We start from the raw sequence: 18,026 nt of genomic DNA on the forward strand, positions 1-18,026 counted from the left end.
GAGAAAGATATGGTTGAATAAAAGGAGAGAGGGCTGATTCTATGTATCTTAAAAAATGTCATTTGTAAAAACTGCAGACTTGAGAAAAGTAAAGAGCTGGTAAAACAAAGAAAAAATAAATAAATGATGTGGAGACCTTAATACTCAAGAACTCAGGCAATCTGCATGGAGAACCCCCACAGGTGTGGCTATGACTGGGACCAAGTAACAAGGGCACAGACTCTCTAGGGAAGAGCACAGCACCCCCACCCCCACCCCACCCCCCTTTTTTAAAAAACAGGGGCAGAGCTATTTAAAACATGGAGCCAAGGGACACTGAGAAGTCCTAAAGGCGTGCTCAGAGCAAGGGAAGCAGGGAAATGGATGGACTCCCAGCCGTTCCCATTTGCAACAAGCGGACATTTGTTCACAGAAGGACTCAGAACAGTTCAGTTCCTGTTTTGTTTCTGTCTTGTCATTAAGAAAAGGCAAGGAAGAACGCCACGTAAAAGGATACAATAAGCTAGCCATGCCACTGTCCCCAAACTTGAGTCCCAGATGATTAAGTTAAACATTTAAAAAGCCAGGTGTGGGGGGCTCATGTCTATAACCTCAGTCTTTGGGAGGCTAAGGCAGGAGAATTTGCAGGAATTCTAGGACAGTGTCTGCTACAATGGGAAGCCCTATTATAAACAGAGTAACAACGCAGACAGAAGAAAACAAAACTTAGCTATCAGGTTGTTTCTTAAGCCTCTCTCTAAGCACAAAAGCAACGAGGCAAACTATGATTTGATTACATTAAAAACAATTCTAAAAACCAGTTCCATTCCACAAAAGGATAAATGTGGGTGGGGCTGGAGAGGCGGCCCACCAGTTTAAGAGGACTTGTTGCTCTTGCAAAGTTCCAGGGTTCAAGACCACAGTGGCTTCCAATCATCTAGAAAGTCCAGTGTCAGGGGCTCTGATGCCCTCTTCTGATCTCTGTGGGAAGCAGGCATCCACATGGCACACATACATACAGGTAAGCAAAACACGCATGAACTTGATGTGTAGAAAGAGAAAGGAGAAGAACTGCTTCTTTGGTGGGCAAAACATACAGTTAGTGGGTAGAAGTCCCAGAACATACATTCAAGTTCACTATAGAACAACTGGATAAACACATACCGTTGCTCAAAACGGAATGGGTTATGCTGTCATCACAAGTGGCCAGGAGAGAGGGGAGGCAGGGAGGTGGTGGCGCGGCTCGCTAAGCTCAGGGAAGGTGACACACAAGTGCTCTGAGTCACCCTCCCTCCTCTCTGATAAGCTGTGATGGACAAGATGTGAGCATTTGTGCACAGGTATAAGCAAGGATTTCAAGAAAATGTAATCATTTTACTAGGTGTTATATGAACCCGTAGTTTCCGGAAATAATAGAGCAGTTGGGTGAGACACAACATGTATTTTCTGTGCAAGAAGGCTTTTAGAAAGTGGTGCACCAGACTAACAGGCATTACATGCCCCCTTTCCCTGTATAACGTTGTGAGGACTCAGCAGAGTGCTTGCCGAACATATATGACCGCAGTACTGCAGACGCTGGCCATGGTGGTACCTGCTTGCGACCATCTGGAAAGTGGAGGCAGACTGATCAGAAGTGGAAGAACATCACAGTGAGCTCAAGGCTAGCCTAGGCTACCTAAGATGCTATCTCACAAAATAAAAATTAATAATAATGCTGTGACTGGGAGTATGGCTGGGTAGAGAACACCAGCTAAGCACACAAAGATCCCTGAGTGAGGCTCCAGGGCCAAAAGTGAATCAATGAATGAATGAATGAATGAATGAACAAGCAAACAAATAAATAAACATGTAAAAAGCTGTTCCACTGTTTTATTTATGCGTTGAACATTTACACGCATTGCTGATTTTGGGTGGCGTAGTCCTGTGTTCAATAGCCAAAAATCCAAATGACATCCTTTTCGGTCACACTACTGTACTCCAATATCTAAGTCAATCATTCAGTTTTGTTTACATTAAACTTATATTTGGCTATCTCGTTATTTTGGTTTTATTGTACGGCACTATTTACAACTGTGGGTCTCATAAAACGACAGGCTTTCACCGTTGTATTGTAAATATTTTATCGACATTTAGATGACAGGATGTGTGTGCCTTTAACAAGTATAACTGCCGTTACAGATAGGCACTCGGTGCATAATTTTGCATAACTGTTATAAATGTATTTATATTGTCTATATCTTTTTATGTCGATCCAGGGCAATTGACATTAGAGGATTTATAGGATGGAATCTGCATTCATGGAGACAGGTTTGAGTTTCCCTTTTCTAAGGAAATGGAACCTCAGCCTCAGGCTTGAGAACACGTACATCCTTTGCAGTCCCCACACCCACGTGATTTCAAGTTAAGATCTGCATATAAAACACCTCTCCCAAGCCCCCGTCTTTGACTAATTGGCCCCAGTTTGTGTGCTGCTCTGGTGGGTTTTGGAGCCTTTGGGAATGGGACCTATTGAGAGGAAGTGGCTCACTGATGAGTAGGCCAGGCTCAGGGTGGCTGTAGCTTTGTCCACTTCCTGCTGAGCTGTTTCCTGGTCCACACAAAGGAGAAGACGCCATCTGTGCCATAGACATTATTACCCTTGGCTGCCAGGACAGACTGAATGTCCCGCTACTCCCCTCAGCCGTCCATGACAGGTATCCCGTGACACCCGAGAGAACAGTATCTAACATTGCACATCAAGCAGAATTGCTGCTGGCTGCCATTCATGACTGGTGGCACAGCTTACCACATGGGTAAGATGGTTTAGAGATGCTTTTCTTCCTGAAATGGTCTTCTATATCTGTGAGCCCTCCACTGCCCGACTCAAGGTTGGCGGGAAACAATATTCTAGAACATCTGCAAGCTTTGCAAATTCCACACTTGGGACTTTAGTGCCTCTTAATGCATGCATAGAGGAAAGAAAAATATCAAGGACTTGCCACGAGCCACCAGGCCACCTGCACTGGCAGAACCCACTCTAGCGCCATACGACACCTCAGCCGGTCCTGCCTCAGGATGCAGGGGCCTCTGAGAGCTTGGGGTGGAAGCAGGCTGCCCTCACGGGCAACCTCAGCAATATTTAACTTTGGATTAAGTTTCCAAGTGTTCCAGAACCCCAAAGCACCCCTTCTATACGGTGGTCCTGGGGCTCTAACTCTAGAAATTAGAAAGCCAGCCCCGGTGCTATCAATAAAATGTACAAGGAGAATTCGGGAAGGCGTGGTGCTTACATCAAAAGGAGTCTGACAGCGACTCTGACATCTGTAAAGGGTAGTCTGTCTGGACCGGAGCCTGCTGCTTGGGTGTTTACATAACTGAGTTCTTTGGAACAGACTCCACTAGAATGCCATTGGCAGGGCCTTCTTGCTTTCACTGAGCTGTGCTGGCAGATTTCCCCCTCCATTCATCTTCAGGGAGGTTTCCACCCTGGCCGCCTGCCCTGTGTAGCACCCTACACCAGACCTGCTTCTGGGCTCCCGACTGTTGTGTCTCAGCAGCTCTAGAGAGATGAAAGTTCCGGAGATATCCCGCTGTCAGTCATAGTCGTTTAGTAGCAGGAATAATGAATCAGGCTGGGGGAGGGGGAAGGGGGGAGGAGGAGGAGGAGGAGGAGGAAGAAGAGGAGAAGAAGGAGAAAGAGGAGGAGGAGGCGACAGAGGGCCCGTTAGTTCTCACTCCAGAGTCTACAGGCTGTAGGTGGGATTACTGCTACAGGAAATAACACAGAGCCTTCAACGGCACTGGTCCTGGTCCCGCCAAATGGGAGTGCTTAGCATCAGGGTGCAGTTACAGAAATAAAGACATTACATTCTGTTATTCAAATCAAAAATTCTAATTGGACACTGAACGGTTTCTCAACGCTTCCCACAGGAGGTAATTATGATGTGGATGACTTGTAGAAAAAGAGGCTGTGAGTTACCCTACTGTTGGGGCTCTTTCGATACAAGAGGAGACAAAAGGGTCTTCGCCCAAATCAGAGCTGTTTGATTTATGACATGGTTTTCGGATATTTTGCTGCATTTTTATTTAAAATAGTTTGCTATGTATGCCACTCAGAGCGTTTGGATATCCAAACACTGTGGTATGTTCTTGAGAAAGACCTGGAAAAGAGGCTGGAATTTGTCAGTGATATCAGGAGGGCCAGAATTTTTGGTCAGGATGAACATGGGTAGCAGGATAGCGACTTCCACTTCCCATATTTCCTAGTGCCCAGTGCAGAGCTTAAAACACAAAAGATTGATTCTCCAGTAAGATAACTGACAAGGGGAACGGCCAGAGGAGGAGAGGAGACAAGAAAAGAGAAGAAATAAAAAAAAGAAAATCTAAAAATTAGGTTAGAAATATCAAGCTGACTTCCTCTCTCTGTCTCTCCATCTCTCTGTCTGTCTCTGTCTCTTTCTCTCTCTCTTTGTGTGTGTGTGTGTGTGTGTGTGTGTGTGTGTGTGATACACGCACATGGCATGAAGCATTCGTGGATGCCAGAGGGCATCTTGTGTGATCTAGGTTTTCCCTTCCACTGTATGGATTCCAGGATCAAACCCAGGTCGTAAGCTCAGAAGCAGGCACCTTTGCCCACTGAGCCATCTCCCTGGCCCTGAGGCTGCAGTTCTTGATGGTGGTGAGGAGTTTCACGGGCACAGGTACATGCCAAACTTCCCTTAGAGAGTCCAAATGCAGCCTGTACCTACAGCAAGACCTTGTCTCTGAAAAAAAGGGTAATGTGCCCAAACTAGTTTAAATTTGTACATTAAGTTTGCACAATGAAAGTCAGAGATATCTCAACAGATCCAGAAGGCTTGGGAGTTAAGAGTCAGACCTTTGCCTGTCAAAAAGAGACCACCAGGCAGGTGAGGCTTAATATATGCACAGCACATCTCAACAGAATGTTATGGCCTTTGGAAAATTAACTTGTTGTTCAAATAATATACTTTCTCGAAAAGGCAGCCGTATTCGGGAGAACTGAGTTGTTAACCAGTGTGCCCCCTTCTCTCTTCTTCTTTAGACAACATTTTGTTATGTAGCCCGAAGCAGCTGGTAACTCTTGAATGTAGCCCAGTCTGGCCTTGAAACTCACCATCTCTCTGACTCCACTTTGCAGATACAGGTGGGCATCACCACACTTTAACACTGGATAAATGCCAGTCAGAATGTCTCTTGACCGAGGCATCATAAAAACCACACAGAAAACCCTCATTCAGCATGCCCACTCATGGCTAAGTTTGGCAGATCCCAAGTGGAAACCGGGGTCTAGGGCCTCACCGTACCCAGTCTTTCCTTGCAGATACGGTCAACTATCTTTTATCTTCATATCCCACAGTGAGCCTGCTGCAAAACCCTGTGTCGCTCAGTGGTGGTGCCACCCAGAGCCTGGGCCTTTTGCACGTTGAACTTTGTCTCACTCCCTCGGGTTTCTGTAATAGTCACCCGGCTGCACACTGGCGTCTACTTCCGCCCCTGCATTATTTCCGCCCGTGCAGTCTTGCCCTAGAAATACCCAAACCATCCCCGCGCAGCCTCTTGGTGGGACAGGGGTTCCCTAGCTCTGCCTTGCTCCACAGTGCAGATTCTTCCCGGGCCCACGTGATCTCCACTGTCCATCTGTTCTCCTCTGCCACACTCAGTCTCTCGATGTTCCCTGAGGTCACACTTCTGCCTCCATTTATCCCGGAGCCTCACCAGGCTAAGGGAGAGCTCTACCACTTTCCAGCCCTCACTCTCTGTGCTAACCGCAACGTAAGGATTTGGAAGATGGCTCAGTTGGTAAAATACTTGCCATGCGAATCCAGAACCTGAGTTTCGTCAACCATCCTCGGGCAGTGATGTGCCCATTAGCCGTTCAGCCTAGCCAAACTGATGAACTCTAGGTTCAGTGAGAGATCCTATCTTTAAAAAACATAAGGTGGACAACGACGACAGAGGAAGTCACTTGATGTTGACCTCAGGCTTCCACAGAAACAGGCACATACATGCGATTCACAGCCCACTCCTGACACACACAATGTGCGCACATCCACATGTCCACCTAGGGACACTGTGCAAAAGACAAAATAAAACGATACTCTCTTCACGTTTCCCTCCAACGGCTTTATTCATCTCAATGGCGGCTTCCTCCTTCAGCATCCTAATAACTTGTTCATTTAATTATGCTTATGGCTTGCCTCTTCTTTGGCCACAAGCTCCTCCAGGACAAATGCGTTCTCAGTGACACTCTACTGAAATGCGTTGGGTCTGCACTGGGCTCCATATGCATGTGCTTACATGTGCATCTGCGCACACACACACACACACACACACACACACACACACACAGAGAGAGAGAGAGAGAGGGAGAGAGAGAGAGAGAGAGAGAGAGAGAGAGAGAGAGAGAGAGAGCTGCGATTTAGAGGATCAGGAGGAGGTACTCTGTGTGTGTGTATGTGTGTGTGTGTGTGTGTGTGTGTGTGTGTGTGTATAAGACAATGGGAGAAAGGAAGTTTAAAAAATAACCAGCTGCTAGAGTGTGTGAAGGGCCTGTTGTTTTACGCTGAGGAGCCTGGCCTATAGGGAACACAGATGGGGAAAGGGGAAATGGGGCAAGGAGTAGGGGAGAGGCTGAGTTGTGTGAGCGAGTGTGTCTGGTACAGGAAAGTGGGTGACTATGTGGATTGTAACAGTTTTATAATGAATGACTCAGGGGTAGGGGGAGGCGATCCTGAGACAAGATCCGTGGGAGCAGACACCTTGCTTGAAGAGACTGACAAATGGCGGATCTGGTTTTGGAAACAATAAGTGTAGCAGGGGAGCCAAGGCCAGACTCTGCAACCCAGAGGAAGTGGGGAGGCAGACTGGTGAGTCAGCCATCACAGGACAATGATTTTAAAGCCTTGGGAGGAAGAGGACGAGGAGGAATTAGAAAACCACAGGTGGGGCTCCCAGTCACAAAGAGAAAGGCAGCAGAGATCTTTTGAACTCCTGGGACCTCATCCAAGGCGGGGGGGGGGGGGGGGGGAGAACATGGAGAAATCAATGAGCTGCAAGAGGTGTGACAGGTGGATGACCCCACATAACAGGATCTGATGAGAAGGCATGAGACAACTGATATCTTCACCTTTCAGCCATCCCTGCAGACCACAGGACCCCGGATGTTTCTATCCCACCTTTTCTACAAACAGACAGCTAACATGCAGCCATTTTCCCCTCCTATGGTCAATGTAAAACCCAAAGCCATCACCGTGTAGAGCCTACAGCTCACAGAATCTTCCCATTGAGTTCTGGCTCCTCCTCTTGAAGTGCGGTCATTTCTATTGGCAAGAGGAAAAAAAACTCTAGCTACACGAGAAACAAAGGACCGGGTTTTGGGTCTTATTCTCTGGACATTTGGCTATCTTTCCAAGTTGGAAGTTGTAGAAGTCAGCATTAAAATAGTTTGGAATCTCTATTGACTAAGCTACAGCCTTGGGAACAGGAAGAGACACAAACCAAATTGTTGCGGACTACCAAAAAAAAAAAAAAAACAAAAAAACAAAAAAAAAACATATTTTCCACAATAAAGAAAGGAAGGAACACAAATACCAGCTTATAATTTCTCTGTGAAATAACAGACATGTTCCACCCTGACTAGGCAAAAAGATAGCCATAGGTTGCCCCTCAAATACAGCCTAGTCCTGGAAGCAGATAGAATGTTCTATAAATATGTCCCGTTCACGCATATGTCTAGCACGTTTAATCTCTGCGTCTAGTTAGTCCATCACCAGAAAGCCTGGCGTTGTTCATTCTGGTTCATTTCACTGGCTAGGTGTGCAGATCCCTTGGTTAAAGATTAGGTAAGTTGGCATATTAATTTCTTATTTTGCAGGGATACTATCCTAGGATCTTCAGTGTGATTGGGTGACTGGGGCGGTTTGGGGGGGAGTGGGGCTCCAAGAAAAGCATCCCGAGTTTTCAGGCTGTGATACAGTTTCTGCCATCAAGGCAATACATCAATTGTCTACCAGCGGTTTACCTACTAACTGTTCAAGGGCCGGTGGGTTTACTCGTCTGTTTGCCTATTCTGAGTGTGGGTGCACTTGTGCCATGTGGGGGGGTCAGAGGACAACCTGGAGGAGTCGGTTCTCTTCTTCTACACTTGGGTCCTGGGGATCAGACTCAGGTCTTCACCTGCTGGTTCGCCGTGCAGGCCCACGGCGGGAATCCTCCCTTCCGATGCCCAGTAGCAGCTAACACTACTAGACGATATCATCTTCATCTTCATCAGTTTCCATTTTACTTTACATCCCACCCCCCAGGGTAAAAGGCCTGTGAGCTTTCTGATCCTTTTGGAGAACTGAAGAATTTTTAAAGGTGAGGGGCTGCAATTCACCAGCCCAGAACCCAAAGCATCTTTCCTCTCCTCCTTCCCCCTCCACTGTAGTGCCTCCTACTGTACTGAGAGCCAGACACAGCCTCGGGCTTCCTCATTATCTCCTGGTTATTCACCCTCACATCCCCATTACATCACCGGGCGCCCCCGTTAACTGCCTTTCTTTATAAACCTTTCCCTGTTCCCAGTAATGATGGTGGCTAGGGTCGGTGTGTGCTTTCCGGCACACGCTCTTTCTGAAAGGCTGAGGTGACTTTTACAGACAGGTCAGCTCATGTTTGTCCCCACTGTCTTCCTCTCTATGACATTTCAGCATTACAAGGGGAAAATGTCTGACTTATTTTATGCCTACATTTCTTCTTAGACCCTAATATGATCTAAATCTCTGAGGAGTCAGTATTGTTGGGTCTTGCCCTCAGGAGGGCAGGTCAGAGACACAATTTCTTATTTAAAAAATTAACATTGTATGTATGTATGTACATATCTATCTATCTATCTATCTATCCATCCATCTATTTCTATATCTATCTATCCATCCATTTATCTCTATATCTATCTATCTCTATCTCTATCTATCTATCTCTCTATCCCTATCTATCTATCTATTTATCCATCTATCTATCTCTATATCTATCTATCCATCTCTATATCTATCTATCTATCTATCTATCTATCTATCTATCTATCTATCCATCCATCTATCTCTATATCTATCTATCTATCCATCTCTATCTCTATCTGTCTGTCTATCTATCTATCTATCTATCTATCTATCTATCTATCTATCTATCTATCTATCTCTATCTCTATCTATCTATATCTATCTATATCTATCTATCTATCTATCTATCTATCTATCTATCTATCTATCCATCTATCTCAGCATGTGGGGAGGGGCACACACTCTGCCATGGCACGTGTGTGAAGGTCAGCAGTCTCCCGGAAGCTGATGCTCTCTTCCAGTTCTAGTCCCAGAGACGGAACTCAGGCTATCCTGATTAGTGGCAAGCACCTTTACCCACTGACCCGTCTCACGGGCTAAACATCTCTCCCAGCCCTTGCATCTCAAACGCTTCGAGGCTGTTCTCTCTTGTGAGCCTCTGAATGTGACTTTGCTTCCTGAAGCTCAGAGAGATTTAGGAGCTCTCCACGGGTCTCACAGCCACGAGGTGGGAGAACTGACTAGATAACAAACCCAAAGAAGATGCCACCGTGTACACTGTGTTTGTCACAGTCTGATGCATCGTGTCCAATACCTGCCACGAGGCAGGGATGTTTGCCTTGGTGCAGTAGATGAGACTCTTCAATGTGGACATCTCCTCGCTGACAAAAATGAGCTCAACAAAAATGAGCTCTACACCTTTTTCATTGCTAAAATGCTCTCTCTCGCAGAAATGTCCAGCGGCTCTCCGGATCACATGTGGATATACTAAGTAGGCTGCCCTGAGCTCTGGGTGCACCCCGAGGCCCTCACAGTCGGAGTCATGCCTCTTCACATCGTCTGTCACCTTCTGCGCATGTCTCTGCACTCTTGCCAAGGCTTGCAGGCTACATCTGTGCCACTGGTCACTCTATAGTTCTTCTGTTACCAAACACTCAACGGAACCAATAAAAGGGGATTGAGAAGGCAGAACACTGCCTCACATTGTGCTCAGTCTGGAGTCTGCTTCATGTCCTCACCCCCTCCCCCTTCCCTGCTCTCTCTCTCTCTCTCTCTCTCTCTCTCTCTCTCTCTCTGAGCAACACAGAAATAAATATTGGATATTTGCTGGGGCTAGTCAGAGGCAGCCAGGAAGTGGGTAAGCCAGCCTCGAGCTACCCAGCTTTTATAGGTGTGCCACTCAGATCCAGATGGCTCCGCACTATTTGGGTCCCCAGTTTGGATTCGTCGCTTTACAGGTGTGTGGGGAGAGCGTTAATTGTGCATTTTACGATTATGAATGGCACAGCCTGGAGACGTTCCCATTCTGATCTCCATTGGCCACCACCATACAGCATCAATCTAACTCCCCAATACACACCTTTTTTTCTTTTTTTAAATCACGCATTCCTCATTCAGTGGGGACAAAGAAAGGCAAGGGCACCAGAAGAACAGGGAAATTCTGCTGGAAATGGTGGAGGGACAGGCATGAGGTAACAGGGGAAATAGTAGCTGATTTGAGGGAGGAAATATTGGTCAAAGAAAGTACCGTGGCTCTTGCCTGTAAGCCTAGCACTTGGGAAGCTGAGTCAGGGGGTTATGAGTTTGAGGTCACTGCAGGCTGCATAGCAAGCCCAAGGCCAATCTGAGCTACAGAATGAGACCCTGTTCCAAAAACAAAAACCATACTGTTTGAAGGCTTAGCACGTTGCATCATAATGATGACTCCTGTCTTTCAGGTCTCTAATAGATCAAGGTTGGAGCATGGTTTCACTTCCCGCTTATTCACCAAGGACCTGTGAAGTCCCCATCGCCAGCAATGGGTCACATGCACTCAATGTTAAATGGACAAAAACTATGCAGGAAGGGGCTAGCCCTGTTTGGCACAGCCTGAGTTCATGCCCCAGAGCCTGCGTTTTAAAAAGCCAAAAGCCTAACAAGACTGCATGCCCTTGTATTCCCAGGGCCAGAAAGACAGAGACCTGGAAGGACCCCTGAGGCTCTCTGACCAGCCTGGCTTAGCCTACCTACATTCAAGAACACTGAAAGACACTGTATCCAAAAGAAGGTGAATGGACCCAGAGGAATGGTAGAGCATGTTGACTTCGGACAACAAATTTTTGCTTCTGTTACATCATGAACACCTGGAATATCACTTTCCATAAAAATCCTGAAAAGACTGCCTTGGAGAGAAATGGTACTTCCCTACCGCTAGATCCTACGTTCGATGGCTCTGATGTGGCTTCCTCGTCTGTGATTACACATTCAAACTGAGACCACCAGCTCATCTTTTTTGTTGGACTATCTGGTGGCAATAAGGCCACTGGCTGACCCAGGCAACTCATACTCCTCTGTGGCCCGTCGTCAACTGTAGCTTGTATCCTTAAGCAAGCAGGAATGTCTATCTCCGAGGTAAAGGTTTCTTTGGAGAGCGGGGCACCCAGTTTCTACCCTTAAGGATCAAAAGGCATCCAGAATAAGCGTCGTGGAGTCTGATAACCACTTAACACCAGTTCTGCACGTCTTCCATAAAAGAGGACCTACATCGGTAGGCAGTTCTAGAACAACGCTTCTGGTAGTGGACCTGGCTCCCTTCAAGATCAGGGTTGTCATAGATAGATAAGCTGAGCCTAGGGACAGAGAAAGGGGCGGCCAAGGAGAGAATCAGGGGATTCAGTTACTGGGAAGAGTGTTGCGACAAGCTGTGTTCACACTGACTCTGAAAACTTCTTGGCCAAACAAGCAGTGGGGCCACATGGTCTTTCTGTGGAATAGAGATACCGGCAGCTCCCAGAGATGTGGTACCAGTTCTCAAGTGATGTTCCCAAGGTGAGCAGAAATGGACAACGTTCTCAAAGTGCTTTATTCTGACTAGGGCTAGAGTGAATGCTGGAGTAACGCTCAAATAAATCTCTTCCTTCTCCAGAAAGCTGGATTTTAGTAGCCCCTTTCTCCAGGTTCCCAGAACTCTACAATGTTGCCCAGGGTAGAGAAGTTTCTAGAGCTCTCCTCAGCTGGTTCCTCTTCTCCCTGTTCTCGCTGCAGGCCTCTCTTTAGAGAGGTGTCCAGAATCTTCTTTTGTTCCCTTTTATTATGTCTCTAGAGAGCAGTACAGAGCACGGGACCAGACATGGGTAAGGTAGAGATGGATGGATCCTGAAGGAGAACTTTAGGGATGTCACAGGCAATGTAGGCCCGCCTGGCCAGGTAGCAAAGCCAGTCCCTCTGTTTTCCTTTAGTACAAGCAGAATGGTTTCTAGTATGTAGACTGAATAGGTCCTTCTCTAAGGTCCCAGACATCTTCTCCAATTGAGATGCTGGGGTAGTTCCCAAGTAGACACAAAATGAGAGTTTCTAGCACAAGATTTACTAGCATAATCAGTGATGGTAAGAAAGGAAGAAGCAGAGAGAAAGGACCCTGAAGAATGAAAAAGGAAAGGATTATCCACAACTCTGCTACTCTGCTTAGCTGAGGCAGGAGGGCCTCAAGTTCAAGGTCTGCCTGCCTGCCTTAAGCAGAGGGTTTGAAGTGGCTTGGGCAATTTGGTAAGGCCTTACTTCTAAATAAAACAGAAAGAGAAGCTAGGTTTCTAAAGCTACATGGCCCAGAATCCCTAAGACTGTGCGATGTTGTCTAGCATGCTAGATGTATGGGTCTAATGCCTAATATGAAAGGGAGGGAGGGAGGGAAGGAAGAAGAAAGGAGGGAGGGGGGAGGAAAGGGAGAGGGAGGAGGGAAGGGGAGAAAAAGAGACAGAAAGACAGAGACTTAGAGAGACGGAGAGACTTAAAAAGTTGGTGATGAACCCAGACTCGGACTTTCTGATGCTGTGTATAGCATGTGAATAGCATCATAAAGTTATCTTTAGCTTCATAAGCTGGTTAACCGTCATTAACATGCGTATTTCTTAGTTCAACTCACAAAACTAGAATTTTTTTCCCAGAAGTTGTACTGTTCTTTCATTTGTAAATAACAAAAACAAAAGCGTACTAGAAAAAAAAAACAACAAATTTACTGATGGAAAAATATTTAAGGGCAAAGCTGTTGCACTGTTATCTATAAAGTGTAAATTTCCCGTTCTCAAGACGCCCCGTGAGTAGTCGTGTAAATGCTATAAGGGTGATTATATACTTGTGAATGGTAAGAATGGGACTTGCGGGATACCTGGGAAAAGAGGTCATTAGCATAAACAATGTGAGCACAAGTTCAGTAATTAGAAAGCAACATTAGTCACAGTCTTTGGGGAGGTCTAACCTCCAGCCTGCAATTACTTAAAGACAAAGCCACCCAGCCCAGTCCCTCAGTAGACTTCATGAAAGTTTCAGGTCCTCTCCTTGCTACCCTAAAACAATGGGGATGTCTTCTCCCTCAGACCAAGGTTGACTCAAGGGATGTTTCCTCGACTACATTTGCCTACAAAGCTTTCTCCAAAGCTCTGGGACCCAGACAATGCCTCATCTCTTATCTTGGCCTTAGGCTCTAACTTTGCTGGGACAATTAAATCACCACTGTACACATCTGGTTATACAAATCTCATGGATTAGAAACCAGAAACTTGCCGAGCCTCAAGGGGACTCAGTTTCCCCAATGGCAAAATCACACTAATGGCACTAGCCACCTGCTGGGCTACCAGGGGACTTGTCAACGATGTCTAAAATTACAGAGGCCCAGGGCCATAAAAAGAAGTCTTATCAAGCAAATCAGTTGAGGACAAAAACTAAAAAGGAATAGAGCAGCATCAGTGACAGCTCGCAGTTGGTTAAAACAAGAGAGGGGAGGGCTTTGAGGATCCTCAAGCCTACTAAAACTATTCCCCTATAATCCACGAAGAGCTTAACTTAAAAATAAATAGATATAATATTATTTCTACTCACCGCAGACCTCACTTCTTTGCAACTTCTCCAGAGGCAACTTTATACTCATTGACTACACCGTACAGCGCCATTTCAAGCCATGTCCCAATATTACCTCCAATTAAAGAAAGTGGAAGCTATGTGACGTCTAAGTATGAAATGCGATCTAATCTAATTGCCACAAGATTATCATTCCTGTTGTGCTTCGGGAAATTCGCTGGCAATAGAATGGATCACTCAGCCTACAGAAGACAAGGTACAAGATGGCCCGTCTCCTGGTGCTGGAGATTGTGAGAGACAAGTAACACTTAAAGAGAATTAAAACCAGATTTTCTGATGATCCGAGGCTCTGATTTTTTTTTTAGGGGCCAAAAGCTATGGATGAGTTTGATGCAATTTAAAGACCAGGAACAATAAAACACTGCGTACAGCTCCAGCCACCCCCCTCCCCCGCACTCTGTTGCATGTTTTGATGCAGGCATGCATAGCCTAGTTCATGAAGTCTAAGGGATGCAGGTTTGCAGGCAGCTTTAAAGGTACTTTCCCCAAGCCGCTGGCGGCTGCCTGGCATGAACTCTGCCCTTTGTCCTGGGTTTTTTGACTGACTGGTACTTTCCCACACATCAATCAAAAGGTTTGGGAAGGGATGAGGCGAACCCATGCGGAGATGGGGGTAGAGGCAGTGGAACCATCCTGCAGTTAAACGTCGCCATCAATCCGAAATTGAACAGGGACCATCCTATATTTAGAAATGCGTCTGTTTGGGTTTTCTGAGTGTCCATCCCTCTCATCAGATTGGGGGAGGATTCCAACTGAAATGAGCCAGGAGCAGTAACAGCAGCCTCTGTTGGGATGTTCCATTCATAGGGGAGGCAGAGCCTGGTCCATTCATGGTGGGGTCAGGGAGTCCTTTCTAGGCATTGGATCCCAGCTCTCGGCAAGCCACGCTTCTCAGAGAGCTGGCACGGCTGCATCATTCAAAACGAGGATGTCTATTAAGGAGCCACGGTTAGAGCTATTATTAGAAGAGCCATCCCTTGGAAATTTAGCAAAATTTGTCTGAATTGGCTGAGCAGTTACTCTGCTAACAAGCAAGGGACCAGAGAAAGGCGGTGAGTTACTGGTTACACACAGGCAGCCCCCATGCCTTTCAAGGAGCAGCGCTGGGGAGACCATCCTAAATCCAATGTGAACCAACATCTGGGCAGCTGCCTGCAGTACAAACGCACCCCATTTGGCCATTTTTAAAGAAGCGGGTACTAACGGGGGTTCCCTCCTCGTCTCCCCTTCCCAGCTCCCATTTTCTCTGCATTAAACTCTGCAGCCATCTGTAAAGGAAAAGCCGGTTCCTCTCTCTTCAGGCTCCAGCAGCTGAGGCTGCCCGGCCTCCCGCCACCTTGTGAAGAGCCTTCTCCTGCACCCAAAGGACCAAAGGACGGGACACCTCTGTCACTTCCAGACGGGGGTGGGTGGGTGGGGGTTAAAAACCCAACCAGCTAACCTTATAGAAACCTTGTCTTTCTCCATGGGAAATTCAGAGTGTGGGTTTGATGGCAAAGGAACGTGTGTGTGTGTGTGTGTGTGTGTGTGTGTGTGTGTGTGTGTGTTTGTGTAGGGGGAAGGCCTGGTAGAAGGTAGCATCGTATTTGCCCCACGTGGGGCTTGCATTTTAAAAATGTAACAGACGCGAAATAAAAGCCCTTGAGCCCCCAGAAAAGAAGTGGCAGGTTCCCGCTGCCCTGCCCAGCCCCGGAAAATGGGTTCAGAAGTACAGCATCATCAATCGCCCCCCTGCCACCGCGACCGGGAAACAAAGACACGTTACCTTTTATTTTTGTGCTCTTCTAAAGGAGCCGAGGAACTTCGGATTGTAAGAGGCTAGTCCACGGAAATCAGCTTCCCATTCGTCCCGGGCGCAGGCCCTTGGCCTACCAGGCGGCCTGGGGAGCCCGGCGCCGCCTCCGCCTCCTCCGCGGCGCCCGCAGCCGCTCCGCCGGTGCTGGCGCGCCCGTTCCCGTCCCCGCCCCCGCCACCACCCCAGTCCCCGCCGCGCCCGCCACAGGGCTCCGTCAGCCCATCGCCCGCTAGCGCCGCTGCTCACGCCGAGCCTGGCCCAGCGCCAGGGCGCACGGCCACCAGCCCGCCCCTTTCCCGCGCGGAGACCCGCCGCCCGCGGCGCCCGCTCCTCCGCATGGTGCCCCGCACCGGAGCCTGGCGGGGTGGCCGCTCGATCGCTTGCGAAGCAGGGACTGAGCGCGCGCCCGCTGGCGGGGCCTCCTTTCGCCACTGGATCCCAGGACAACAATGAGATCTTCTGACTCCCTAGCGCCCGGTTCGGCCAAGGACACCCCAAGTCACCCCCTGAGCCGCCTCTGGCTTCTTTCCCGTGCTCTAAGCCGCACCCGCAAGCTACGCAAAGTTAGCCCAGAGACCAGAGAGGTTGCGCGCATCTGAAGCGCTTACGGAGATGCCGAGGAGGGTGATTGTGATCTGGAGGACTCCCCTTTTCGTTACAAGACACCCAAACCCACCCAGACCCACCCCGTGCCGCGAGCCCCTCTCCTACCCTGCGAGCCAGAGAAGGCAGATCCTATGGCTGGAGGCGCAGCTCGTCCCCCTCGATCTAGCCCAATTGTCTTGAATGTTAATCTCCCCTTAACTCCTGGGGAGTGGAGGTTGCTGTAAGATAACCCAGTCATAGGGCTATTGTCAAGGATTCGCTATGTCCCTAGGAGAGGGAGACTTCCATTTCAAGAGACCTAGGGGAGGCAAAGGAACCAGCCGGGCTCCCTTTCAAAAAAAGGAAAGAAAAGGAACTCACAAGAACAATAACTCAATTCACATTGTGTGTCTAAATGTTTACTGCTCGATGAGCTCAAATTGCTTTAGACGCCCCCCCCCACCCCACGAATTGTCACAACACAGTTGATAAAATAAAAGAAGCAAGGGGCACAAGCATCCACTTCGCAAAATAGTACTTGTCTCAATCTTTGTTCAGAACCTGGCCATCTCTTTGGCTCTCAAAACGCATCCATCTACCCTCCAGACCAGAGGTGAGGTTTCATCTTACCCTAGCGGAAGGGAATCACTTCGCGTCTGGACCAGGCTATCCCAGGCAGTGGAGACTCACGAACTTTTATCAGAAACAAAGTAAAACAAAAACCAAACCCTTGCATCTACGTGGAGGGTGATGCCTAGGCATTGTTGGTGCCAGGCAAAAGGTCTACCACTGTCCTACAGGCCCAGCTTACATCCCTTCTTATAGATTCTCCTCCAAGGACCGCTGGTGAGAATTTCTGACAGTTCAGAGGTCTCATGCCCGTCAGAAGAGACACTCTTTGTAGGTACCATTGGCAGTTGGGGTGGCTGAGGGGTGAGTGTTGGAGGATCCACACTAAGGGTCACCAGTCTCCTTTCAGGCCCTTGTGATTGACAGTGGGAGTCTTGATATGAGGTTCTCAGTATAAGGAGTGTGAATCTGGGTTTGATTCAGATTTTTTTCCTCTGGACTTACAGAGATGGTGGTGGTTCTAATCTAATACAAAGCCCACCATGAGACTGAGGCTCCTTTTGTCCTTTCTAGTATTGTCAGAAGTAGTTTTATTTCTTGGGACACACACACACACACACACACACACACACACACACACACACACACACACATCTTTATTTCTTTTAGTTCAGGGGACTGAACTCACACATGCTAGGGGAAATACTGAGTTGCAAACAAGCAGGCCCTTTCCAGTTCCAACCTGTTTTGACTACAAAACTGAGCTGGTGTTCGAGCCTGTAACATTTCTCTTCCACAATCTCTTTAGGTCCTTGGCTGAGACCCCTGCTGCTTTGTCACCTTGGTTGCTGAGTTTCCAATGCCATGGGATGTCCCGTCATTGGTAAATCCTCTTCAAGGTTTGCTTCTGTACAGGGGTGACCTTACAATTGCAACCAAGCCTGAAGCAGGGACAGGGTATCCCCTCTCCTTCCTTCTTTCCTTACATTCATGGATCGACCAGCCAGCCTGAAGTCAGAACTTCCACTCAGAAAGTGACCTGAGGAGATGGCTTGGCTGGTAAGGTGCTGCTCATGTAAGCAGGAAGCCTTGAGTTTGGGATCTAGTTTAAAACCTGAGTTCAGATCTCCAATGCAGAAAAAGCCAGTGGTGGTGCAGTGCACAGT

General features: G+C 47.7%; 1 protein-coding gene across 10 annotated transcripts in view; it reads right to left on the reverse strand.

The window, feature by feature from the left end:
- Frmd4a (FERM domain containing 4A) overlaps positions 1-18,026 on the reverse strand; it is a 588,018-nt gene that overhangs the window by 192,142 nt on the left and 377,850 nt on the right. Inside the window, 1 exon segment of one of the 10 annotated variants that reach the window (NM_001443708.1) lies at positions 15,676-16,303. The gene's annotated coding sequence lies outside the window, so the exon portion shown is untranslated. 10 annotated transcript variants of the gene reach the window in all.

Source organism: Rattus norvegicus, chromosome 17 (assembly GCF_021556685.1).
Source record: "Rattus norvegicus strain SHRSP/BbbUtx chromosome 17, alternate assembly SHRSP_T2T, whole genome shotgun sequence".
Classification (NCBI taxonomy): domain Eukaryota; kingdom Metazoa; phylum Chordata; class Mammalia; order Rodentia; family Muridae; genus Rattus; species Rattus norvegicus.